The 26,902-nt window shown below is 40.5% G+C and overlaps 1 protein-coding gene across 2 annotated transcripts in view; it reads right to left on the bottom strand.

The window, feature by feature from the left end:
• Positions 1-26,902, bottom strand: part of SLC2A13 (solute carrier family 2 member 13) — a 162,337-nt gene that overhangs the window by 133,980 nt on the left and 1,455 nt on the right. The window lies entirely within an intron of this gene.

Raw genomic sequence — 26,902 nt, 5'->3', positions numbered from 1 at the left:
AGAGAGGCAAATTTTCAAACAGTCCACCATTAGGGATATTTCTCTCACATCCTTCACATCGGCATTTGAACTAATTACAATTGAAGTGATGGATATAGCACACGTATGAGGGAAAGCCTTTATGGGAAATCACAGCAGCAGGTCTGCTTTCTGAGGAGCCACATGAGGCAGCAGCTCACGCCGAGTGGAAAGGAACGACTTTACAACAGCAGCAGCCCTGGCACAGGGAGGCCTAGCCTTCCCACTCCCCAACCTCCCCTCTGCCCCCAGCATGCCACCTCACACCTCATAGCTACCTTCCCACCACCAGGACTGGCCTGGCAGGATACCCAGCCCCATGGAGCCAGGCACAAAGCCTGGTGTCACTGTCTCTGTATGCGAGGAACAATGGAGGGCTAGGAAAGGCTCAGCAGAAAAACAAGCATAGAGTAATTCCCCTGCTACACCCTAAACAAGCTTCTGATAACCACCAGCTTTGGAATTCATGACTCAATGGACCAGATCCATGAAGGGTTTTCTTAGAGGCCATTCATTCTTTGACTCTCTGCTACTCTATTTAGACTAATCATCACTAAAAAAGTCAAGGGAACTCAAAGATGGGGGAATGAAGTCTGCTTGCCAGTGGCTATTTTATCATTTGCCCCATAAAAACATTCCCTGCTGTTTGCAAGTGTAACATGGAAATGAGAAAAGATGACTGAATGCAGAGCAGCAGGAATGAAGAGACCAAGTGCTCCAACACAAAGCTGACAGGCATAGAAATAGAATAAGGTCTTGCAATAAATGCAGGGAAGAAAAATATAGTTGTGTTTCTGTCTTTCAGGAGGCACAATGAGAAAACTGACCTTACATCTTTCTTTTGGAAGCTACTGAAGGTCAGTCCTTGTTAAAAGCTTTACTAAAATAACAGTCCCAAGGATATCTGTATGTGGGTTTTACTGGAAAGCAGTTAGAAAGATGTGCACAACCAAAACCAACATGTGCTCTGTAAAAAAGCTATTTTTTCTCCCATTAAACTGTTAATGAAGGCTGATTTTACGCAGGATCTGCAGAGAAATTCTGTTCAAAACATGCCAGGCAAATCTGCTTGTTGGGCATACAGAACACAGAGCCATGTTACTGACCAGATCAACAGCTACGGCTAACGTTCAGGGCACACCATCAGTCCTGAGACATTGACAGAATCACCACTAGCCCCGGCTAACACAGCACTTGGCAATTACACCTAAACCGAAAGCCTGTTGCTGTAACATAAGGGTAGCATGAAAATTAAAATGTGTTTGCCTTGAACAAGAGGCACCATGTAGCAGGAGATGTACAGTTTCTGCTGTGTTCTTGCCACAAAGTTAAGACTACAGGAATTAGCAGAGGAAGGGGAAGCTTGCGCACCTCAACAGTCCTGTCACAAGCTAGCCAATGATACCAGCTATTCAGTTGGTATTAATACAATAGCTGAAATTATTTATTATCAAGCCTGCAATGAACAGGACATGATTTCTCAGGAAAACCTAAGGAGCTGGAATATTAGTTCACAATCACACAGAATCCTTTAGATTGATAGGGATATTTGGAGGTCATCTAGTTCAACCCCTGTTCAAGTAAGGTCAGCTAGAGCAGGTAACCCAGGAAGAAGTACAAATAGGTCTTGACCATCTGCGTAGGTGGATCTCCAATCAAAATGATTCTGTGATTCTGCAGCTTCCACATCACCTTTCTCACCTGAGACTTTTCATAATGTTGCTATCAAAACCAGCCTTTTTGGCTTTGTACTCAGACCTTACTTCCCCTACTAAGATTTCTAAAACCTATAGGTTCAAAACATCAAAACAAAAACCTCAGTTCAGATGATAAATTACGTTACATGTTCCAGTTATCATTTAGATATGAAAACATACGCTTTGCTACTCCAAGTCTGAAACAGAGTGTGGCAGGAGGTTTGGGGAAATGGGAGGAGGGAATAAGGAAAGCCTCCCCAGTTTGGCTGCCATCTTTGAAGCATTTACACACAAAAGCAAAGTTCTTTCTAAAAAAAATCACTAGGAGTAAGTTATTCTGAAACAGATCAAAATAAGGAAAAAATCATACCACTTTAAGGAAATAATGGCTTAGATTCCATAATGTTATTTAAATTACATAGTTGTTTTCAATTGCCTTAGAACGCATCAACGTTCTTCAGATTTTTCTCCTCTAGTTTCAATTTAAGACACAGGAGAACATCAGAGAGTAAGTTCTTTCTGAAAAGGCACAGTTGGATGCAAGGCATTAAATGCTAATCAACTACAAAAATCTCAAATACATAACCAGTATTCACTATTTAGTTATTTTAATAGTTAGATATTAAAGTAATTTGAAAACAAAGAACAGCTTTCCTAGCAAAATAAATATGGCTACAATGGAATCTTTCATTAATCTTTCGTATGAGAATGCTTTCATTTACAGTTAGATGACATTTTATAATATGCTTTCACTGTTAAACTTCTCACACCAAATAAAAGATTCTTGCTGCAGGCAAATATGTTACTACCTAATAAAGCTGATAAGTGACAAGGCATGAGGAAAAGAAAATGAAACAAATTAACTGGAAATCTGTCAGAGAAAGTTTAAGCTCTATATTGTGCACCAAAGCTATGAAATCTGAGACAAGAGAGCAGCAAAGCCCAGTCTTTACCCACTTGAGTAACCAAGGCATTAACCTTCTGCCCTTATTAAAGAATACAGCTTAAAAAAAAATAATAGAAGGTTCCTTAAATTTAGACAACAAGATGCATCTAATTATTACATAGGAAGCATTAGAGGACAGGATAGACTGAAATAATCATATTAAATGTTTTTTCACTTCCAAGATCACTTATGAGAGTAATTATTAGAACTGCTACTACCATCTGCAGACTTCCACTGGAAAGCAGAGACAAGAGTGCACAGCTCAATTTTAAGACAATCAATAGAAAGCAGGTGTGAAAAGGCATCTTAGAAACACATTACCCCCCAGAAAGGTACTTTCAGTATGAATATGTAAGCACTATAAAGCAGTCTTTAAGAAGTTCAGGATTGAAGTCAACAAACCCACTCATAGGAGAAATAAAAAGGTCATGAAGGAGAAATCCTATGATTATTAGGAGAAATAAAAATAGATTTTAAGAAATGAGGTTAAGGTAGCAAAACAAGAGGCCTAAACCAAGAATCCTAGTTCTTGTTTATAAAAAGCATTGGGGAATATGGAACTAGGGAGATGGAATATTTTTAAAGACTTTTGTAAGATCAGATGGACAGAAACGTGGCCTGTAAAGACCAGGACTTTCGCTACAGCTTCAGTCATGCGTCTAGCAGACATGAGGGAAAGTGCATCATAAAAACACATGAGCAACAAAAGCTGGAGACAGGATATTGAATAAGATGAGCTTTTACTCCTAGCATAACAAAAAAAAAGGCTCTAACACAGTCGGGATGTAAGTGTTGCTCATTTCACTGGTGTCAACCAATAAGCAGTGTCAGCATCAGCAGAAACACTGGAAAAGATTCCTGGCAAATTTTTGTTGTTGCTGTTTAGATTCCTACCCAAAAGGTTCAAAAGCATAACTTTAAAAAAAAACTTACCCATTGCCATCAACCTTTCATACTTAGGAATAAAGAAGACTGATGGTAGCTAGAAATGCTAAGGAGACATGCCCAGGAGCTGGTGTGGTTCTCTCCCCTCCTCTGTCCAGCTCACACTGACCCTTTGCATCAACAGCAGGTAAACCACGGAATTCAACCAGCTAAGGATATCCACCTGCCCATTATGGGGTCTGTACCGCTTAGGTCCCTTAAACAGTTCCGAATGAGTTCAAAAGCCTGTACTGGCCCCTAGGCAGGACTCTCTATGATAATGGAGAACTGCCATGGGACTCAAGACTGTCCAATTGGAAACTAAAATCAGGGTGGGAAATAATCACCAAAAAAACCCCAAACATAAAGAGATCCCTGATTCTATTTCAGAGTACAGTCACCGAGCAATTAATCTCTATTAACTAGAAAGAACACAGCTTATTACGGAAATATGTATTTTTAGGAGTTCTAAATGAATAGGCAGAAACACGAATTACTAAAACATCTCCTTTCGGGAGGATACTCCTGGGAATGAGGCATTCTTCACTAACATATAAAGCTGTATTGAGATACTTAACCAAGGTAATAGTTTTGTTTCTTCACGTATCTTAGAATGAACTTGTAAGAGCAAATTTTCATTAAATGTTAAACTTTAATGCAACCAACTTTAAAGTTCACTTAATTAAGAAGCTGTGCATAGTGGTATGTTCTACTTGTAAAGATTCCAAGCAGCTTTAGCAAATGATTCCACAGGCGGAGGAGGATTTGTGGAGGCAACCTGACGAAGCAGCAACCTGATGAAGCAGCACAGAGAAACAGGAATTAAATATTAATAAACAGCTTAATAGAGGTTGTTATGCTATGAGAAAGTCTGAATATGAATTCAAGGCTTGGTTGTTTGGCTTTTGGTTTTGTTTGGCTTGTTGGGTTTTTTTTTAATTAAATAGTAAATTCCAAACAGGAACAGAAGGAAATCTGCCAAGGCACAGCTGAACACAAGGCTAATGCTTTCTTCCAGCAACTTTGCAGGAAATCTGATAAATTTATTACATCTTGGATACTGGACATGCAATCTAAATTTAGTGCCTTGAAACACTATTGATCCCAGAAGTACATCAGATTATACAGAGAAAGATACTTTCATCAAGTATTTTGTTCCAGTTGTGTTCCCACAAATTATGCTCCAAGGCTTTAACTTTACTTGTGACAAAAATGGCATTCTTGCAACCGATAATTTTTGAACACTGCTCACATCTGCGTAGTAAAGTTCAAGAGGGTAAGGGCAACACACTGGGTAACTTTTGGAAAGTGACAAGTTCCACAATAATTGCATATTCTTTACTGTCAATCTAAAGAAGAATCCATTTAAGTACTTTGTGGAGAGAAGAATGTCTATCATTGATAGAATGGGTGCATTTTAACTGCAAATGATATTTATTTTAAAAGACCATTAGCATTCACGACGACAGGAGGTGTTGGTGGCTGCCAACAATCAGCCACGTCTGCTCTACAGACAACTCCACAACATACTTTAATTACATGGCTTAACCTAAATGAAAATTAAGCCTTTTCATAGTCTTGTAGAGTTCTTTTCTGCTCTTAGAGTTAACACTTCAGCTTTCAGTAATGACAGTCAGCCTAAGGGGATATTAGAGTGCCTTATTAACCACATTAATAGGAAATACTTCAGAAAGCAGTTCATTTGAAAACTGTTCTAGTACACTAACCACTTCTGTGCAAAAAAAGCTAAAATTGTCATTGAAACAGCTTGGTTTTGAGTGTGAACATTAGGGGAAAGCTCAAGTCCCCTTTATTACCTAGGCTTCCCACCCACTGCATGTATTTAGCAAAAGGAATATCAGCAGTTTATAACTGGTTACTGAAAGTCATTTCAAGGATGATTGGCAGCACACTTCCCATTTCAATCTCGCCCCTACATCAGATTAGTAAAAGTCCATTTCTTAGCAGTGGCACAACTGTACTGTGCTACAGAAGAGCTGAGATACATAAGGGTAATGGGGCAAACCACTAGCACTAAAAACACATTGCTTTGTGAGAACATAAATCACAGTAAGAGGCAGATTTAGGTGCAACTCCTTGAGAATGGGGGTCCAACATCAGCAGACTTCATTAAAGTCTTGTATTTTCTTTAAACACTCATTTATTAAATCAGAGAGAGCTGGTTCATCATAGTTAAAGAACCTGTACACTGCTGAACATCCAATACACTAAGTAATTGCAGATCTTTATGTTCCTATCTAGCCACCAGCTCAAACTATAGTGAACAGTATCACAATCAGTGCCAAAACCCTGTTACTATGTGGCATCCAACTGTGAAGGAATACAAGGACAAGAAAAATCTGAAGAAAAATAAATTAAGCTCCTCTCTAGATGACACTGTTTCAAATTTATGGAACAATCTTACCTTAGTGAGTCTGGATGAATAATTCCCTCTGTTGACCACAAGAAAATTTTTCACTGTTGTGTGCAGCAATAAGGATCAGGCACACAGACTCTTTCTTTGACTAAAAAGATCTCGAATTGCATCTACTAGAAACAATCACTACTGTCACACTGTAAATGCAACACTGAGAAAGATAGCATTAGCCTTTGTGGACTGCATTTCCAAACTCACCCTTGACTGAAAGATACAGATGCAAAATCAGCTCATGAAAAAATTAAAATGCTTACACAGAGTACAATTCCTGTGTAATGAGAGTGCTAAGACCTTTCTCTGATATCTTCAGGGCAGCATCTTGTAAAAGGAGCATAAGGAAACCACGTATCATAGTAGAGAGATATGAATATTCAACAAATTGAGTAATCAAGAAGGGCTTATTTATCACAGTAGTTGTTTTCCTACATTGAAATTCTGCAAGGCAAGGAATCTTTTTAATCTGGAAACTGGATGGTTATGCAACAGGAAAAAGTAAGGAGGCATGACAAGAGGCAAGACAGTCAAGAATCTACCATGTACAAGCTAGAGTGTGAAAGTTTATTAAAATAACTTACTCAGTTTATTAAAAGAAAACTTCATTTAGCAAAAACTTGAAAACCTACAAAAAAAGTTGCAGGACTCTTTAATACCACAAATGCAGCAAATAGGAAATACTACCCACAGCCAGAAAACTGCAAGCATTCAGTTCTACCACATCACAGTGTAGAGGGGGATACAAAATGTCCCAATCTATGGGCACCAAAAGCATAAGCAGGAGAGCTAAAGGGTGAAAAACGTTTCTTCCCTGGGAAATTTGAACAGTAGGAACCGAAAGAAAACTCTACATGAAAGCAAACAGAACTGAGGAAGCTTTTAAGGTCAGATGAAAGTAACTATTTATAACTGTTAGAACCACTTTAACTGTGGGGTCCTATTCAACCTCAGCCTCAACGTTAGTACTATACATAGAACAGCTCATTTTGTGAGGAGAATTTTTGAAACAACCAGTTTTTCTGTCCAAAGTTATTTTCAGGTTACCCAAGGTTACAGTAATCCAAAAACATGTTAAGAGGAAATTTATTTTGAGTGGCAAAGTCAGGAGAGAATGCGATTTAATTAACCAGACACAACATAATCAAGCTAAATATCCAGAAAATTTGAAGCGAAGATCTTCGCTACTGTCCAAAGCACAAGAGCATGCCTAGCACTACAGATGTCAGGTCACATTTTACACTTCCCAGCAAGCACAATTAGTTACCCATATTCAGCCTTTCTTTATGGCCAGCATATATTCCTTTTACTTCAGGTTGTGAAACACCCAATCAGACATCTCCCCGCTCAGCTGCCCTAGACTGTGGGTATCCTGCTGAGGGACCGCCTTCTCACAGTGAGCCATACTGGGAACCTGTGCTTGTAGTTCATGGCTGTAAACCCCATTCCAGAAAGCTGGAATGTTTAAAACAAGTTACTCCTTTCAAGCTGCTCCAATCTGTCCACAGGTCTAGCTTTAAGATTTACCCTGGTTCAGGTTACTTCAAAACATTAATTAGGATGATGCCTAAAAGAAATCCAGCTAGCAGACAGCATCATAAAAATGTAGGAATTGAACTGGTAACTTATCTGGCTAACTCATCAGTGACACGTTTCTTTAAAATATATAGGCTGCTAACCTACAATTACATTTTCAATAAACAAAAGAGTTTAAAAGTCGTTTGTTGGGTCACCTACACAGCTATCAATTAGCACCTTTCAACACTGAAATGGATTTGCTCCTTTTTCTAAAGTGATCCAGACAGGAGCAGATGAATTATTTCTGGAGCAGCATTTTTTGGAAAGCTGAAATCGAAAAAACTCTTTCTCCGAAAAGTATGTGTTAATGTGTTCAGAGCTATTAAGAGGAGGGAATATCACTAATTTTCAATACTGAATTTGCCTCTGAATTTCAATGTTGGGTATGCAGAGCAAATCTACTTGAAAGGTACCATGAACTGTGAAAAAGTGCACTTCTGAAACATTATAACACAAGATTAACAATCAGCCCTAAAGGTGATTAAAGGTACTAAAATCAACTAGTAAAAAAATCCTAATTTGTTTTCTTTCTGAATTAATTTTGAACAAGTACTATCTGCAAAGATGCCATGAATTTACAAGCTACAGAAGGTCTTTCATTGTGAGAGTGAAGCAGCACAGATTTTTATCTAGGGGCTGGAGCATCTCTCCTATGGAGATGCACTGAGAGTCTGGCTTTTTCAGCCTGGAGAAGAGAAGGCTTCGGGGAGACCTTAGAGCCACCTTCCAGTACCTAAAGGGTACTAGAAAGCTGAAGAGGGACATTTTGCACGTAGGAATAGGACAAGGGGGAATAACTTTAAACTGACAGAGAGGAGATTTAGATTGGACATTAGGAAGAAATTCTTCACTATGAGGGCAGTGAGGCACCAGAACAGGTTCCCCAGAGAAGTTGTGTCTGCCCCTCCCTGGGCTTTGAGCAACCTGCTCTAGAGGAAGGTGTCCCTGCCCATGGCAGGGGGTTGGAACTGGATGATCTTTTAAGGTCCCTTCCAATCCAAACCATCCTGTGATTCTATGATACAATTCTATGATTTATACTACTCAATGCAACCTTTATTTTTACCATGTCACAAAACTTCAGTAAATGAGCAGTTTATTTTTCTTTCACTTGAAAATTATAAATACAACATAGTAGCTTGCTTTATGACAGCTTGTATAAACAGGTGAGACAAACACTACTTAATCTACTTTAAAAGGGAAGCTTTTAGTTTAAATAAATAGTAATTGATATAAGCAGTGCTTTGCTGTTGACATTCTTTAGCACATGCAGGCTATGCGCTATACATGCTTACTTACTTACTATATACTATACATATATATATACTATATACTATACATACTTACTTACACCCAGGAAAAACAGGAGGATGAACCTGGCCAAGTCCCAAGGAGTCACAGCCAAAGATAAGGAGTTGCTTCTCCAGCCAGTGGCTCCTCCCCTTCCAGCAAAGCAGCATAACAGGATGCATATCTGTATCTCATACTCCCTCTCCCATTCGAGATTCCTGGTCTGGTGGTTGACACAGACTTGTGCTAAATGATGAGATCACAACAAGCACTAACTGAGCATCAAAGGAGCAGCCATCCAGCTCTTTCTGCTGACCCAGCCAGCAAACAGCCATTTCCAGAAGGGAAGTATGGGTTTACAGCTAGCCAGGACTCATCTGCACAACCAGTCATATATACTAGAAAACCAGCATTCTGAACACTGTGCAACCTTTACACGGTAAGAAAAAAACAAAACAATCACACACACATAAAAACTCCCAGAACAACAGTTCAATGTTCCATGGAGTAACAAAGATGTTCTGTGCAGAGAAATTTTAGTTTCAGAGGACTGAAAGCTACACATAAATGAATATTCCTTCTGAGATCCGCACTTTTGTTTATAAACCTTTTCTTCCCTAGTTCTACTACAGTGATTCTTCAACTTACAATAATTCTAAGAGAAGTGGTTATCGGAACAAACATGAACAAGCTTTAGTAGCTAACCTATAGCTCAGCTAAAAGCATGCATTCAACTTAGATCTGAAAGCCCTCTTCAGCTAAAAAGTAATTTAGTTTTAACAGTGCCTCTGTCTACAAGTGCAATTATTAAAACAGATAAACCAGTTAACTTTTCTGTAAACTGCTTTAGGTTCCATTGAGTTAACCAAAAGTCCAGCAACTGACTCCAAACATACAGCTTAAGATGAAGACAAGAATAATCCATTTTCCTATCTACCGCTTGCCATTAATTTTAAAAAACTAATCTAGAACGACATTGCAAATTTAGTATTTTAGAAAAAAACTGTGAAGTAACATTGAACGTGTTCATTCGCTATTCAGGAAAGCCATTTCACTGCCTAGTTTACATTCCCAGTAATTTTGTGCTTGCAAGGGGTAAATACATTGCTACCATCAATGCAGAAAACTGCACTTTTATATTAATTCCTACATTTAGTTACCCACTTCTGTGAAAAACAGTATGATTTGTAGGAAGACAGGTATCTGTTATATGGTTTTATAACTATTGCTCTAAAAAATAAACCAGAGCCCTGTAAGCCTTTTACAGCCTAAGGCCTAATGTTAAAAAATAAGTTTCAATTATATTATTATAATGCAAGTAGCATTCATGACAGTAATGTAACTATAACTATCATTATAATGAAAATATACGAGTCACAGTGACTGCTCAGTTTCCTTCCATACTAGAGGTTTTATACACAAACAAGGTTATGTCTATGAACACAAATGATCCATGTTGAGATAATAAACCAGAATTTTTTGACCATATGGGTAAATAAATGGTGTCTATATTTGCAGTACTGGAGGCTGGGGGTGTTGGTGGCAATCTGCATAGTACTTCTTCCTCAAGACACCTCTTTCCATGGCATGCACGTTTTGCATACTAGGAAGAGTAAAGGTGTTCCCAGTGCACATGGGTTAAGTCAATATCTGGAGTCTACAGTCTACGTGCTGCACATTTCTTTGTTTTATGAGAAGCAGCTCAGCTTAAATCTCTAGCTTCCATGCCACTTCTCCCCATGGTCTGGAGTTTCCCCACTACCATTTCAATAATAGCTGCTGGGTGCCAGTGGAATGCAACTGCAATAGGAAAACATCCTATGGGAGAATCCCAGCTAAAGAGCTCCCAAGGAAAGCCTTTCAGTCTAAGAAAGGGTTTTGACTATCAGGACAGGGATCTTGAACTACACTGTCTTTAGCAGAGGGACAAACCAGTGGTGAACTTCTTTAGGCCACGTAAGTTTACTCCTTGAAATGGCTTGTGATAATCTAGATCAGCAGTTGCAACTGCAGGATTCCCGGTGCAATAGTCAAGCTGTCAAGGGATACAAGGGTACTTTAATCTGTTTCGGTGTGTATTTACTTCCATCAGTTGCTTAAACCGACAAAAAGGAGATGTTACAAGTGAAGAATGAGGCTGTTGCATTTGTGGAAAACCCCAAGACAGTGGCTGTCAAATGCTAAAGGGAAAAAAGGAACTGATAACCACTCCATTACCAACGTCTAAGGGACAAAAAGCTAAGGCAAGTCTCAGCTAATGAGGAGTGCGTGGATGATGCAGGTGGGAAGAAACTACTGCTAATTTTTATCAGGTAAGCAGACTGCCAAAGAGCTTCCTAAAAACAAGGCTGCAAATCTCAAAGCCTCAGGGAAGAGAATGGTAGAGGACAGAAGAACCCAGGAAAACCCAGGGGATGCTGCTCTCACAGCTTTCAGCTTTTGAAAGCTTGAGTCCTACAGATGCACTGTAATGGACAGCCATCTTCCAAACAACAGATACAGTTCTGCTAACGGGGTTGCTTCAGTCCAACGTTTACTTGCAGATCTCCTTATAAATAACAGTGCTCAGACCAAATGGATGGGAGAGCCACAGATCAGATGAGCACAGCTCCCGAGGCCCCTTTGCAGAACGGCTCTTTCCTGCCCTGTTTTTATTCTCTGGGCATGTTAGTAGAGGAGGGTTCAGGAAGAGCTCTGGGTCATCATGGAGTGAAAGCTGGGCAAACATTGTGAAGTCCTCAGTAAATCTCATTTATTGGTACAAGACCCTGGTAACTCCAGACAACCTAAAGATTAAAAGGAAATAAAGATGGGTATCTAAAATGCCCTTCTGTAACTCAGAGCACTGCACTGATTCTTTCATCCAGCAGTCTGCTGTGTTCCCTCTATCCAGTAAGAGAATAGTGAAACCAAGAAATTTTAAGAATTAGGAGCTGGCATTTAAAATGGTGTATCTGACAGCCCCATTCTACCTAATACAGATGCAGCAAGCATCCTTGTTAAGATAAAATATGCTTTTCCTGGGACTTGCACTGCACAAGTTGCAATAAATCACTGTAAGATGACTAATTGGGCAATGAAATACCATGCTGTTTCAGTTCTCTGTCCCCAGGTCTCTAAGTCACCCAGCTTTTTTGTACTCTTACAGAACAGTTACTACAGAGAACCTCCTGCTAATTTTATTTACCTCCTATCTGCCCCCACAAAGAAGCAGATTCTGACCTTAAAACTGAGAGGTTTACAGTTAAAAATGAAGCCATATTCTCTTTTGAAATGACAAGATATTCTCAGGTCAGGTTCAAGTTTTAAGTAAAAAGATTCATGCATAAACTACCACCAAGAAAAACAACTCAAACCAGGATGTCTCTGAACTACAAACTTCGCAAGTTTGCACTTACATCATTACTTTCACAGGGTAAATTTATAAAGAAATTCTCATATTTGAGGATAAGTGAAGATCCTCACACCAGCATGGGGAGGGAGGTCCTAATCCTTAACAGCACTCTTTCCAAAGAAACCCTACAAAGCAATTACTGTCTTCCATTTTTTTTTTTTTCCTATAATCTGGTCACATTCCACCTAATCTTTTAAAAGTAAGTTTTCATAAAGCAAGATCTAATTGAAACATCAATTACAGTAAAACATAGCTACATATAATTGAATTTTCACTCAAAAGTGAATTACTTTTGAGTAATTTTTAAATTATTCAATTAATTTAATTAATTTTAATAGTTTTACTCAAAAAAAAAAATTACTTTTATTTACATTTTAAAACCAACTCTGGTCTACATCCTCTTCCTTATTTCCCAAAACAAAAGGTAGGGACCGTTGACAATACTGCAGGAGGGCAGCATTCAGAGGCAGAATTAAGCACTCACTGGAGAAGAATCATTAAACTGAACACTAACACAGTCACTGTGAGTAGGAAAGAAACCATTTGTGATAGCTTCTAACAAAGCACTAGGAACCAGCAATGAAGCACAAAACACTTCGTAGGTTACTTCATCTCTGAATTACTCACTACCCACTCCTACTTGCCCAGTTAGTACCATTTAAACTTGTACGCACTAAGAAAATAATAAGCCCACAGTATTTTCCACACAAAAATTTAACAATCCACGTGTTAATGACAGGTTTACATGTAGATGAGGTTGGGAAGAAGCCTCTATTCTAGCAAACTGCTACTCTTCCTGCCACCAAAGACAAATCCCTTAATAGCAGAATCCCCTTCCTTAACACTTGTGACCTACCACAGTAATAAACAGCTAGAAAAACTTTCCACAGACATGCTTCCAATGCAGTGCATGCTTACAAATGTCTATTGCTCATTATCTTCAGGTGCAAAATAACCTTTCCTTTCAAAATACTGTTACGTTCACATCCACATTCACCTGCTCACTCTGAGTTTACATTGCTCTCATAGTTTAAAGAACTTTTTAATTACTAAGACATACAGACCCTTTGGGCAATGTTTCAACTTACCATATCAGAAAACTCCATCTTAGGTAGCGACTCTTGTGCCAACTGCCATTTAGTAGCAACTCTTGTGCCAACTGCTTGTGATGTACCGAAAAGCTTCATTACAGTAACTGAAGAATAAGCATAGCTACTGACACAATATGTCAGATTACATTCTGGAAGTTAAGTCTACACCGAGATACATCTGAAGAAATCATTTACAAGCATTTCAGTAAGATTTGAACATCAGGCTCCCCTGAGCCCAGGTCTCTCTGACAAGTAGCACCAACAGCACTGCCTGTCTAAAGGCCAAGCACACAGTGAGGAAGGATAGAGGAGAAATCTGACTAGAGGAAATTATTCAAGAAACTGAAAATGAGATTATGAAATCCACTCACAGAAACTGTAGCGTTGAACAGGTTATGACTGACAGACTTACGATTACTCTTTGTTTTTAAGAAGTCCAAGAATGCTTTTTGAAAATGCAAGCAAACATCAACCCTATCTTACAGAAGGAAAAATGAAGGCACAAAGTACCACTGTCATTTTAAGGTCAAGTGGCCAGGAAGTAACAAATCTGAGTATTACAGGTTGGTCTTATGTTTACTTAGCAAGAGACAGATGCATCAGACATTTGGGGTCTCACAATGTGCAAGTCAGACCTTTCAACAGTACAACAGGCACTTTCTTATTCACAGAATCAGAGAATCATTAGGATTGGAAGGGACTCTGGAGATCATCCATTCCAACCCCCCTGCCAAGGCAGTCACCTAGAGCAGGTTACACAGGAACACACCCAGGCGGGTTTTGAATGCCTCCAGAGAGGGAGACTCCACAACACCCCTGCGCAGCCTGTCCCAGTGCTCTGCCATCTACAATGTAAAGTTCTTCTTCATTGAGTTCACACTCAAGTTGAGGTGAAACTTCTTGTATTTTAGTTTATAGACATTTATTGCAGTAGTTAAAGTTAGAAAGCCTTCTGCATGGCAAAATAAAACAACCAGGTGCATGTATTTAAGCTTGCTGTAATTTAGTTTTAAGACTATAAAACTAAAATAAAACTAAATAACTTCATTTTATGGCAAGATGAGTTCAAGGCTACGTGTCCCCAGCTCTTTGTACCAGCGTGAAATAATATCTTTTCTTGCAATAGTGTCTTTGCTCCTATTGCTTCTACAGCACATAAGCAAACTGTATGGGTTCCAGCTCCTAGGATAGGTAACCCTAATTCGGATTTGCATTGGAAAAATGTACCATGACTTAGAAACCCAATGGCCACAGAGCCTGTAACAGGATGAATTCACAGAGTACAGAACACATGGAGCACTTGTGAAAGTGAAGTGCATCAGACCAGACAGTTCTCAGTCTATTATTGCTTCAGGGACATACGTATTTTTGTGACTGATAATGCATGACAAATAGAAATTCAAACGAAAGAACACACAGAGCAACCGTGAAAAAGAGACATAGTAGACCAAACACTTCTCAACCTATTACTGCCTTAGGGATACATGTATTTTAGTGCTGATAATATACGACAAATAAAAACCTAAATAAAGAGGGCCATACATTGCTTCTGGATGATTCAGCTAGATTCAGAACATATCAGCACTGAGAAGTATGCACACAGGCACTTTTATGTTTTACTACAACTAGCTGAATCATTTGCTTTAAGCAAGAAACAGAGCACTGCTGTAAGCAAAATATCATAGAAGATTAAATAAGCACTTACGAAAAAATACAATGTGTGTCGTCTTCAAATATCAGCTTAAAAGTTTTCCCCTCTAACAAATCTGCCTAGAGGGGTATTTTCAGTTGTAGCTCAGCATGACATCCGTATCTCCCTTACAGACTTAATTTTATATGAACCTGCAACTACCTGATGACCAGATTCATATCTCCTTTATCTCTGTGCTATTTAGTAGTTTATCAAGGTCACGAGGTAAAGAAATTAATGTTGCTGTAAGGTCAGTGGAATCACACTGGATTAAAACTGGCGAGAGGGCCAAGTCAGGCCCCTTGCTCACTGCCACAGCACCGATGAAAACAAGTCACCCTGTGTGAGTGTCAGACCATACAAGTCCACATTATCTAAGTCAAGAAACATACATCCCCACTTGATAAAAATTTAACAAAGAAGAAAGAATTGAGCCAAGAACTATATATTCTCAACTGATTAAAAAAAACCCTGAAGCAGCACAAAGAATGGCTCCATACCCCAAAGAAGTTCTTTGTACCTTCTCCTGTCCTCCAGAGCACAACTGTCCCATCCATTCCCAACACACTAATCCTGAAAATCTGTGCAACTGTTGTACAGTCTTGTCTTGCATGGCCACCTTCAATCCCATTTTTTCTCACCACAAAAATACAAACAACCCCTAATTAAAAAATCCACTAATATAATTCTATTTTAATACTCAATTCTTTCTTTGCATGCGCACACAGAGAGTTCTCCAGATGTCTGGATTCCTACTTCCCAACATGACTCTCTAGGAGGCCTGGATCAGACATTCCTTCTCACCACCATGGGGCATGAAAGGCAGGAGATGAGTTACTGAGCTTCAAGTAGTGCTACTTTAACACTCACACTTCCAGATCCCCCTTCTTTGCACCAGTGTAAAGAGTGTGTCTTCCTATATCCCAGTTCAAATTAAGCTCCCTCATAAGAGAAACTTGGAAGTAAGAAGCCATCAGAGCTAGACAAATTGAGAACCTGTGCAGTCTGACAGCATGCACAGTTTCATTTCATGTATCCTGGAAAAGAGCCTCTGTGAAGAAAAGCAGAATCAATACAAAATCTTGAGACAGCACGCCAAGCAGCAGGCCAGGCTTGCCCTCATCCAACCAGCACACAGCCATAGGGATTTATGCCTCAGCAACCCATCTGAAACAGTCACACACACAAATCCATACTCCTGGATGAAAGATAACAGTATGTACGACCATCAGCAGGCTCTATTAAGCCAGACAGAAATAGGTTAAAATTCTAGGTGAAGAAAACCAGAAAACAGGCACACAGTCCCTTGGAAGTTTCACCATTACAGGGTGAATTACTGAGAATTAACTTCTGAACAGAATAAACATAACTATTCTAAAAGGTGGCTGACATCTTGCTGAAGATACAATTGGTATTACAGAAGAGACAGGCCTGCTCTCAAGCTATGTAGAAAAACCTTCTCTGCACTGCTGTGTTCATAAGCTCAGAGCACTCTTCCCTTCCGTGCAAGGGAGCACTCCACATCTAAGAGGATAATGATTAATCGCCCAGATAGTACTTGGGTGTCAGGCAAAACAATTAATTTTGAATCAGTGAGAGGTCCTGCAGAGTGTTACAACAGCTTTTGACTCCAGGGAAGGAAGACTCAGAAATAGGTGAGAACAGGCAGAATCAAAGATAAAACACAAGCTGCATTTTTTTCTTCCTTTAAAGTCAGGATCAGCAGACACAAAAGAAAAAGGCAAAACAAGAAATCTTGACCTAAAAATTATGCCTTGAAACTACAGCTCTTTCAGAAGCACATACAGTGTTGAACATGATAATATTTTGTTTACCCTAGCTAGTAAAACTGCAGACGAGGGTCAGGAGAGGAGGGAAGCCCTTAACCTGCCCCACAATAAGATGTGCAGAAGTAGAGCATACAGGAGTTAAGTGACTATTGTGCCCTGCCCCAGTGTTAGATTTTAAGATAAACAGTACCTTCTTGTCCAGATTTTCAAAGAATTTAGTAAAATATAGTTCCCACTAAAAGGGAAGTTGATGTTATTTGTGTAATGCTCTACTCAATGTGTGCCCAGATTTCTGCTATATGCACCAATGATTTTTTTCCAGGAACATGCCAGTCAATCATCACAAGAGAAAAGATCTACATTCAGTGCCTGTTTCTCCTCCTACCCAAGAACTACATACAGCACAAACCCAGACCCTGGTATTCAGCTCAAAATATTACCACAGTGGTTGAATTCCAGGGATAAAACATCTTGAATGCCTATGTGCAACACTTAATCTTTTCCACTCCTGCTTCAGGATCCTGAAGTTATCCAGGTAGCTCTGGCTTTCCGTCTGCACAAGCTGTTCCAATGTGAGTTGGACTGGTGAGGTCAGCAGTGCCTGTGATTAATGCAGGAACAAGGCGCCTATGAGGCAGAAGGCTTAGCTGAACTCCATGAATAAAACTAGACTTACCTTTTCCCCCTCAGGCAGATTCCCCTTCCTGTGCTGACATAGCTAGTACTGACCTCAACAGTCCGATAATCAAGGACATGTGAACAAACAAAAAAGGTCACTTATATATAAACTTTCACTGAAGCGCATGCTTAACGTACACACAGCTTTGGCCTTAACCAGTACTTCCTCCATGCTTACCATGCTCTAGCTGGTCTATTACCACACTGTCTTTCTCAGATGTTAGACTCGCCCCAGGATCCATCATAGCTCCAACCAACAACCCTAAAAAAATTAACTAACCAAATCAAAAGAGCAAGTACTTAGTGACGAGTCCCTTTGATTTTAATCTTCTTAACCTCACAGTTCAACAAAATTTACAATGTGGGCAAATGTTCAAACATTCCCTGCTCCAACACCTCACACTGGCTCTGCACTTCAGTTATCTTTCCAGATTTCTGAAGTTGCCCCAGCCTCATTACCACAGCTTTCAGCAATATGTTTGGTTATCTACCATTTTTCCCTTAAAAAGCTTGGGAATAAGTAATTTATTAAGTATATTTGGCAGCTTCAATATACAGCTTTCGCTTCAGCTTTCTCTTTCACCTTTAAGATAGTAGCTTTTCTTTTTCTTCCACAATTCCCTGGTGATTTTTGCTGCTGAATGGCAGAATGTGAAGCCCATACTACAACTGCCGGTTCAGCAGCACAAAAGAAAACTGCAACATGCTTGTAAGATAGTTTCTTCAAGATCATCCAACTCTTCCCTAAAGAAATTACTGTATCCTGACTGCCTATCCATTTCTGAATGTGCAGCTGAAGAGACAGTAAATCAACAACTATATTTTCTCCAGGTTAAATACTGCCAGTTCCTCCAGAATTAGAGACATAAAAAAGTAATGGCCATACTGTTTGAATCTTTCATAGTATTGGTTTAAAACCCCACACAATCATAGATACCTGCCAAGTACTGTAGTACTATTTCATGTTTTGGCCAAGAGTCAACAGTAATTGAAGGAAGGAAAAACAAAGGGAATGGGAATAGGAGCTCCCTGTTTCCATCAGCACTGGAAGCTGAACTGAACTGCAGGGCATGGGAATATGGGGACACTGGTACTCCTTCCTTCCCACTCCTCTGGGCACAGCAGCTTTGCTCTGGTTCTGCACTAGGGAAAAGGAGGAACACCTGTAGCTCCGCTCCTCTCTTGCCCTTGGAAGTGGGACAGATGTCACAGAAGGACCTCGCTGAACTGCAGAAGACAGCTCAGAGCAGGACAGCAATCAAGATTATTGCCATCATCTTCAAGTACCAGCAACACCTAGATTGCTTTTTTCGGTTTCATTACAATAAATGTGCTTGATTGATTATAAAATTATGTTACTGCTCTGATAGTAATTCATCAACCATAACAACATGAAGTCATTTAATGACACTTCAGGTCACCTTAATGTTTTTATGACTGTCAGCACGAAGAAAAGATGACAGTCAGACAGGAACAACCAACAGGTTGGATAAACCCAACACAAACACACACAAAAAAGAAAAAAACACCAACCAAACAAAACCAATCCCCAAATCCTACATCCACCTATTCACAAGGGGCAAAATCAGTTCAAGATGGATTTAAAATTTTAATCGTTGGTGCTTTCAAGTGGGCCTAAATTCAAAGTTCTTATCTGGTGAACCAAGAGCAGGAGTGCTAAAACTATAAAGACACACCTGCAAAACTACCAGAAGTTACTTAAGCAAGGTAGATGGTTCAAGGCTTTGTAGGGTTACTGTGCCCTTCTGCACAGAACAAGTGCTTGGGAGAACGAACAGGAGAGAATTTCTTATGAGCAACCAGAAATTAAAGCCTTCTTCCACAAGCACGTGCCAGTGATCACTACGGTAATGTTTCTGTCAGAGCAGCACTCACCAAATTGCATTCCCAACTTAGGTGACCACATGCCCCACAGCATGGGCAATACAACATGTGTAATACCAGGGAAGCTCTTTTCCAACTTGGAACACATTCCCCTGTGTTTCCAGACTATAACGGGAAAATAGAAGAACTGTGGCATCCTTAATACTTCCTTTCAGCTGCTGGAAAATAATCTTCTTTGCTAATGTGATTATGTCCATAGGCACTTTAAAACCACAATTATTGGATCTGCTCCCCTGAAAAGCTTGCAAGAGAAGCAACAGTGGAGAAAACCATGCACATGAGGCTCCTGACCAAAGGAAAAGGGAAACAGAAGGGCTGTTATCCTTGCTTCTGTCCAAGACAGAAAAGGTTAGTCTGCAGAAACTCCCACTTCTGGGAAAAGGCTGCAAAACTCTTGCCTTAGGGCTTCCACTTACAGTATAGATTTCCAAAGCTATTTAAATCTGTCTAGACAATGAAAATATGAGCAATGCCAGGTGACTCTAAATTTGGATACATGTTTTTGTTTATACAGCAGGTCCTCCATCAGTTCAGGCATCTTCTGGTTTTGCGTCTATCATCTGGAGTTGAACAATCACTTCATTATTGCCTCAGAGATAACTGAGCGTGCAGCTGCATGTGCTTGGCTGGCTGTTGATTAGATTAGAAAGTTCCTCAATGCTACCAGTTGGCATGAGCCCTATGAAAACTCAGACATTCCCAAATACATGGGGTTGAAAAGAGACCAGAAAGTTCTAGATGTGAAGCCTGAAGCAATTGCTTCCTAGGGAAACCCCACTTCTCCCTTCAGTCTCACTGAGTGCCTGTCAGCCCATGTGCTAAAAGCATCAGCTATCACCCAGGGTTTTCCACACTGCCTGGAAGGGGGGTTTTGCCTTAAAATTGTCTCATCACTCAGGAGCACAAGTAGATGTAAAATGCTCACTAGCAAATTACGTGCCTTAAGGTTGGTGGCAGGTGCTTCTGGAAAACATGCTCTAATGTGAACCAAGAAGCCCTTCATATTAGCCACAGAGGACAAACCTCCAGAGAGCTGCTCCCTTGCTGAATTACACTGGCAAAAACAGGGAGCAGAGAAGAAAAGTTCAAGTAGAGAAGCTGGGATGAAAGCTCCTTAATATACACAACTGGAAGACCTATCTTTAGGGGATGGGGAGAACATCCCTGAGACATAAAAGACAAGTCCAAGGTAAAAAGTTGCCTATATCAATAAACATACACTTTTTATTCTTTTAATCCACATGGCTGCTTCAGTGCCCACTAACACAACATCCACAGGCACAGATAGCTGAACTCCCAGGAGAGTCATCTCAGGAGTAATCCCTAGGGAACACATGGGACTTCAAACAAGGACTTGATGCTCAAATGTAAGGAACGTGAGAAGGACACTGTCCCCAATTGCAGAAGAGGCAGGCACCCTTGCTATTTAGCCAAAAAAGAGAAGAAGGGGGAGGTGCGAACACATTTTGTGGGAACACATCCCATGGCCTATCCACAGACAACCAGACGTGTTGGGGGCTCTGGCATCACGGCATGATGATTCACACATACAGACAGCACATCTGTAAGGGACTTGTGAAGGAAGAAGGGACATACACCCTGAGTGAAGAAACCCAGCTTCAGTGGCAAGGTATATAAACAAAATGAGAAACCACCCATGAAAAATTCACCTTCAGAACAGGCACTTGCTTTCAATAAATCACTAATAAAACTACGTCTCAAGCTTCCAACAAATCAGAGTATCAGAAATGCAAAGAACAGGAACGAGTGTTTTTTAAAACTTCATATCTTCATTAATACATTTTAGAAGAGTTTGCATCAAGCTGGCTAAGCTACTATGAAGTCATGGCAGCGTAGAAAAGTTCCCACTGACTGGAAAAGGGGAAACGTAACACTCTTTTTTAAAAAGGGAAGAAAGGAAGATCTCGGGAACTACAGGCCAGTCAGTATTACCTCAGTGCCTGGCAAGATCATGGAGCAGATCATCCTGGAAACTAGGCTACGGCACATGGAAAACAAGCAGGTGACTGGTGACAGCCAACGTGGCTTCACTAAGGACAAGATCATGCGTAACCAATTTGGTGGCTTTCTACAATCAGGCTACAGCGTTGGTGGATATGGTAAGAACAACTGGCATTATCGACTTGGACTTGTACAAAGCATTTAACACTGCCTCACACAACATTCTTGTCTCTAAACTGAGAGGCCTGGATTTGATGGATGGACTGTTCAGTGGATAAGGAACTGGCTGGATGGTCACACTCAAAGAGTTGTGGTCAACAGCTCTATGTCCAGTGATGAGTGGTGTTCCTCAGGGTCAGTACTGAGACCAGCACTGCTCAACATCTTTGTTGGCAACATGGAGTGGGACTCGGTACACCCTCAGCAAGTTTGCCGATGACACCAAGCTGTGTGGTGTGGTAGACATGCTGCAGGGCACAGATGCCATCCAGAGGGACCTTGACATGCTTGAGGGGTGGGCTCAGCAAGTTCAACAAGGCCAAGTGCAAGGTCCTATATACGGGTCAGGGCCAAGCACAAATATAGATTGGGCAGAGAATGGATTTTGGGTAGCTCAGAGCAGAAAGACTTGGAGGTATTGGCTGATGAGAAGCTCAACATCACCCAGCAGCCCAGAAAGCCAACCATGTCTCAGGCTGCCTCAAAAGGAGCATGGGCAGCAGGTCAAGAGAGGTGATCCTCCCCCTCTACTCTGCTCTGGTGAGACCCCACCCAGAGTACTGCATCCAAAGTAAGAAGTACATGGAACTGTCGGAGCAAGTCCAGAGGAGGGCCACAAAGATGATCTGAGAAATGGAGCACCTCTGCTATGAAGACAGGCTGAGAGAGTTGAGGTTGTCCAGCCTAGAGAAGTGAAGGCTCAGAGGAGACCTCAGAGCAGCCTTTCAGTGCCTAAAGGGGCTGACAAGAAATCAGGAGAGGGACTTTTTACAAGGGCATGGAGTGACAGGACAAGGATCTTGAATGGCTTTAAACTGAAAGAGGGTATATTGAGATTAGATATTAGGAGGAAGTTCTTTCCTGTGGGAGTGCCAAGGTGCTGGCAAAGAGTGCCTGGAGAAGCCATGGCTGCCTCACCCCTGGCAGTGTTCAAGGCCAGGTTAGACAGGGCTTAGAGCAACCTGGTCTAGTGGAAAGTGTCCCTGCCCATGGTACAGGGTTGGAACTGGACGGTCTTCAAGATCCCTTCCAACCCAAACCATTCTGTGATCATCCACAGAACAACAGTTTGGCTAAAGAAGTAAAATGACTACACACTCATCTAGAACAAGAACTCTACAATGTATTTTATAATTTGCTATGAATCCCTGGATTGAAAATTACAAGCATCTGCCAGAAGCAGTGCAGCATATTTGGGGGCTGAGGGTGAATTCCCCCTCCAAAATGTACTGAGGTATAAGCTCCTTTAAAAAATCTGGTAGACACTCACTTATAAAACCTTATACAGACTGAAGCTTTCGAGCTTCCCAAGGGAGCGGTGGGAAGTGGGGGAGACTAATCTGTGATTTCTTCCAAGATAAAAATACACAGCACCTGAAAAAGCTCAGCAGTACACTAAAATAAAATAATAATAAAAACTCCAAACAGCATACATAGCCTCATCTTTAATAGCCAACATGTCATACCAGGTATCCTTCACTATTTTCACAGAATACATGGTAGTGCAGCTGATATGGTGCACCTTTACTTAACCACTGTACCTGTAAAGGTAATACAGAGCTGGTATTATGTGATGCAAGTCCTCCTGTTAAACTTGGTTATTTTTGTTATTTGTTACTGGACCTTACTGTCAGTAGAAGCCAGTCCCACCAGGGGAGCCCTGAACAACATGCCAGCACTTTTTACTCCTGCCTAATTCTGTGCAGTCTTGTTTCCTCTGCTCAGAAAATGACCTACATACACAATATAAAGATGCTACCAGGAACACTACATATGTCACATCCAAATACAGCCTTCAAAATAAAAATACTACAGACATTTTGAGTACAAAGCTCACACTGTGAAGATACATCATGCACTAGCAAAGACGGACGTCAGAGAGAAGACAAGACACTTAACCAGCCAGTTAGGTCCATCTCATTGCAGACCTTATAAATAAGTGCATGCACACACAGTCATCCTAAGAACTGGTTTCACCAGAGCTTGGGTAGTGTGTGCAACGCCTAAGCTGCACGTTGAGTAAGAAAACAAAACACTGAAGAACTGATCATTAATTGAGCACCATCTATTCTGCATGCTGAACAAGGCAGGGGAATCTAATCATCCAGCTAATGACTGTACATTAAGATAGAGATCAACTTTGCACAAGCAAGCTTAATTCTGTCGCTTCCTAAACACTGTGTAGCTCAGACAGCTTTCTTTCCACAGCTGGTACACCAGTGTTCTTGAAAAAAGTGATCTGAACAGCACACTACCTGAAACACCATGTCAACACCCACGTACATAGCTGCAGGCTGAAAACCTTCAGCATCCTCAGATGACAGAAGATAAACTGCTCCCACTGCAGATTGGCAAACTGTTGAAACCCATCTGGCTGATGGGTTCAGACAACTGACTGCAAAATTAGGACACTGGGCTGATCACAGTCTAAGAAACAAGTGACTTTGCCAACATAGGTATTTATTATAATCCCTTCTTACCATTTAGTTCCAGTGCTTGCTCTCCATCTCCCTTCTCTCTACTAATTCAGTAGAATTAGCTCCTATCTTTGCTGTCTCAGTTTTGACTTGTCCTCAGGCTTTGGTATGACAGGTCAAAGATGAGCCAAGTGAACGTTTCCTACCAAGCATGTGAACTACTGCAGCCAACACAGGGCAAACCTATGTTGGCACTCAATCCCGTACCAAGAGTGATTGGTCACCTGTCAGCAACAGGGTAAGGCCTTCAGCATTATCAGAAGCAAAAGGTCCATATATGCTTTGTACCAATGACAATTTTCCTAGCTAAGCTCATTGTAACACACAACTGAACACGTGATCCAATTTCCTACATGTCTGAATTTTACCCACATTTGCTGTAATTAATATCTGTCCAAATGTTGCATTCCTGACATGAGGCTCAGTCAAATTCCTAAAGAGTCAAGGACACCAGAGCTGCTTGGGAAGGGGTGGGTGTGGAAGAAGGAATGATGGCCATAACCTTTTCTTAAGCCATTTTGCCTGATGTTGTCACAAACTGCGTATTTAGAAATTCAGACCTGAAAAGGTCTCAGCATATCCTAAACTCATGCTGAATGTGGCTTCCCTTTCTTTTTTTTCTGCACTCCCTATATTTTGTATTTACACTAGGGAGGAGAGCATAACTGGTTCCAACCATAAAAAAATATATTCTACATTTGCAATAAAAGAGGACTTTGGCTTGTCCTTGAGGGAAGGTCTTTATTTTCCAGAAATATCTCCTTCTGTAATTGCTGGGGAGAAAAGGTTTTCTATATCAAAACAGCTGTATGGTAAGAAATAGACAAGACAGACAAGTGACAGATGTTCCTCATTTCTGCAAATACCCTGTGGTTTTCATCCTTGAGAGTTTTAACTGTAGCCCTCTATAAATCACACTCATGAGAAAGATGGCTGGTTTCTCACATGGACACTGTTAGCACAGATCCACCCTGTACCAGCGAAGGCAGATCGAAGTCCCATAGGTAACCATCACTGCATCTCATCTGCTTTTACAGCACCACAAAACTGCTCATAACACAGTAATTACTTTATTAAATGCAAGCAAACACATATTTCTGGAGTAGATCTCTTGATGTGCAACTGGCAAAGAGCTACAGGAAAGAGACCTCAAAAATGTATAAAATTACACACAGCTAAGCAATTTTTAGCAGTTTGCAGACAGGAAAGCATTCCATAACACTACACCATCACACCACTGCAGCAGTTGACACTGTCTCTGAATTGTCACATTACTGAGCGACCTCCTTACACCAACACTAGGAGGTTCTTGCCCACTGTGGGCTGTAAAATGACAGTCAGAGGGCTCCAAGACAAGAAAAGGAAGAAACTGGTTAAAAGTTCCACCAGTTTCTAATGCTTTCATTAAATCATGCAGGCTCCCTCTGGTGGGGGATTCAATGTGGAGATTGTTGCAGTTTGCTGTATGTGAACAGGTTTGAACCACATTTTTTCTTTTGTAAAATGAACCTTGTTAGGATTGGACTCCACACTTCTTGGAGTCTCTTGTGATGCTTCAGTGACAGCAACTTAAAGTAATGCTTTGTTTCTGGTAATGCTTTTTCTCCATCCCATAAAGAGCAGCAACCTCTGATAAAAAGGAGAAAATACCATGTTTTTTAAATCAGTGTCTTTGTGCTCCAAAATCCTCAGAGCATTTCTCAGTCTTGCTTCACCCTCTGGAGCCCCAGCAGAACCACCACCTCTTTCCCCAGTGTGGAAAGAGGCCAAAGACAGACCCAGAGCACACAAGATCTATGGCTGTACGGAAGAAGAAACCCTAGCTCCCAATTTCCATTTCTGTGGTCTATATATTTGTTATATTAGGCATCGAGTCTCAACTCCCTCCAACACCACCAATGCCATCTATTTGCACACCTATAAGACAATCCCGAGACTGTCTTATGCCTTATTGTCTTATGCCTATGCATCTCTCTACAAGACACACACACAAGAGTCAAGCAAACCACCCACCTTTTCCTTTCTCTTCCCCCAGAAGTTGTCAGTGTAACCAGTTATAGTCACCAAAGAACATGAGAGGCTTTTAAAACACAGGAATACCACAAATTTGATATTTTTAGTATCTAAGATTAAACACATGTGCTACGTATGGCCATCAAAATACCTGTTCTGCTACCTCATTGTCAAATTTAGTTTTCTTATCCCCTGAACATTATAACAAATGTTACCAACAACCTGCAGTCTCAAGTATTGATAAACATAAATGCAGAGAGGCAGCATTTAAAAAATTAAAAAAGCACACTCCCAACTCGGGGTAGAAAAACTGCAACCTGAAGATGTCTTTTACTGCACAGGAAAACCAGCACGAGCCCTTCAAAGGACGGAGAGTTTTATTTCTGACAGCCCTTGTTATGAGTCACTAACTCATATAAGTCACTAACTCTAATAAGACCACAAAGTGCATCACAGCAAGCGTGCTGTAGCAACCCAGAAAATTCAAAAGATTATTCAGTACTAAGAAGCAGAACTTTGTAACATACAGGTCTAATTCTCTCTAGACCAAGTCTAATTCTCAATTTGTCCTCATGCTTTTAGATAGCAAGGGCTGCAAGATCACAATAAGGGACTTATTTTTTTTTATACAGGGACTCTGAATAACTTTTTTTTTTTTATACAGGGACTCTGAATAACCTCACACAGCGCATCTTTGCGGCTGAGTGTAATTCAAATTACTGCCTGACAGGATGGCAGCTGAAGAGCAACCAAAATTCAGGGTATATTTAGGATTTAGCCAGCACAGAAACCAGTCTCAAAG

The sequence above is a fragment of the Pezoporus flaviventris genome, unplaced genomic scaffold (assembly GCF_033815535.1).
Source record: "Pezoporus flaviventris isolate CSIRO_AGI_PZ_B2104156 unplaced genomic scaffold, CSIRO_AGI_Pfla_v1 ptg000045l, whole genome shotgun sequence".
Classification (NCBI taxonomy): domain Eukaryota; kingdom Metazoa; phylum Chordata; class Aves; order Psittaciformes; family Psittacidae; genus Pezoporus; species Pezoporus flaviventris.
Note: the sequence above shows the minus strand (reverse complement) of the source record. Positions and strands in the feature narration are given on the sequence as shown.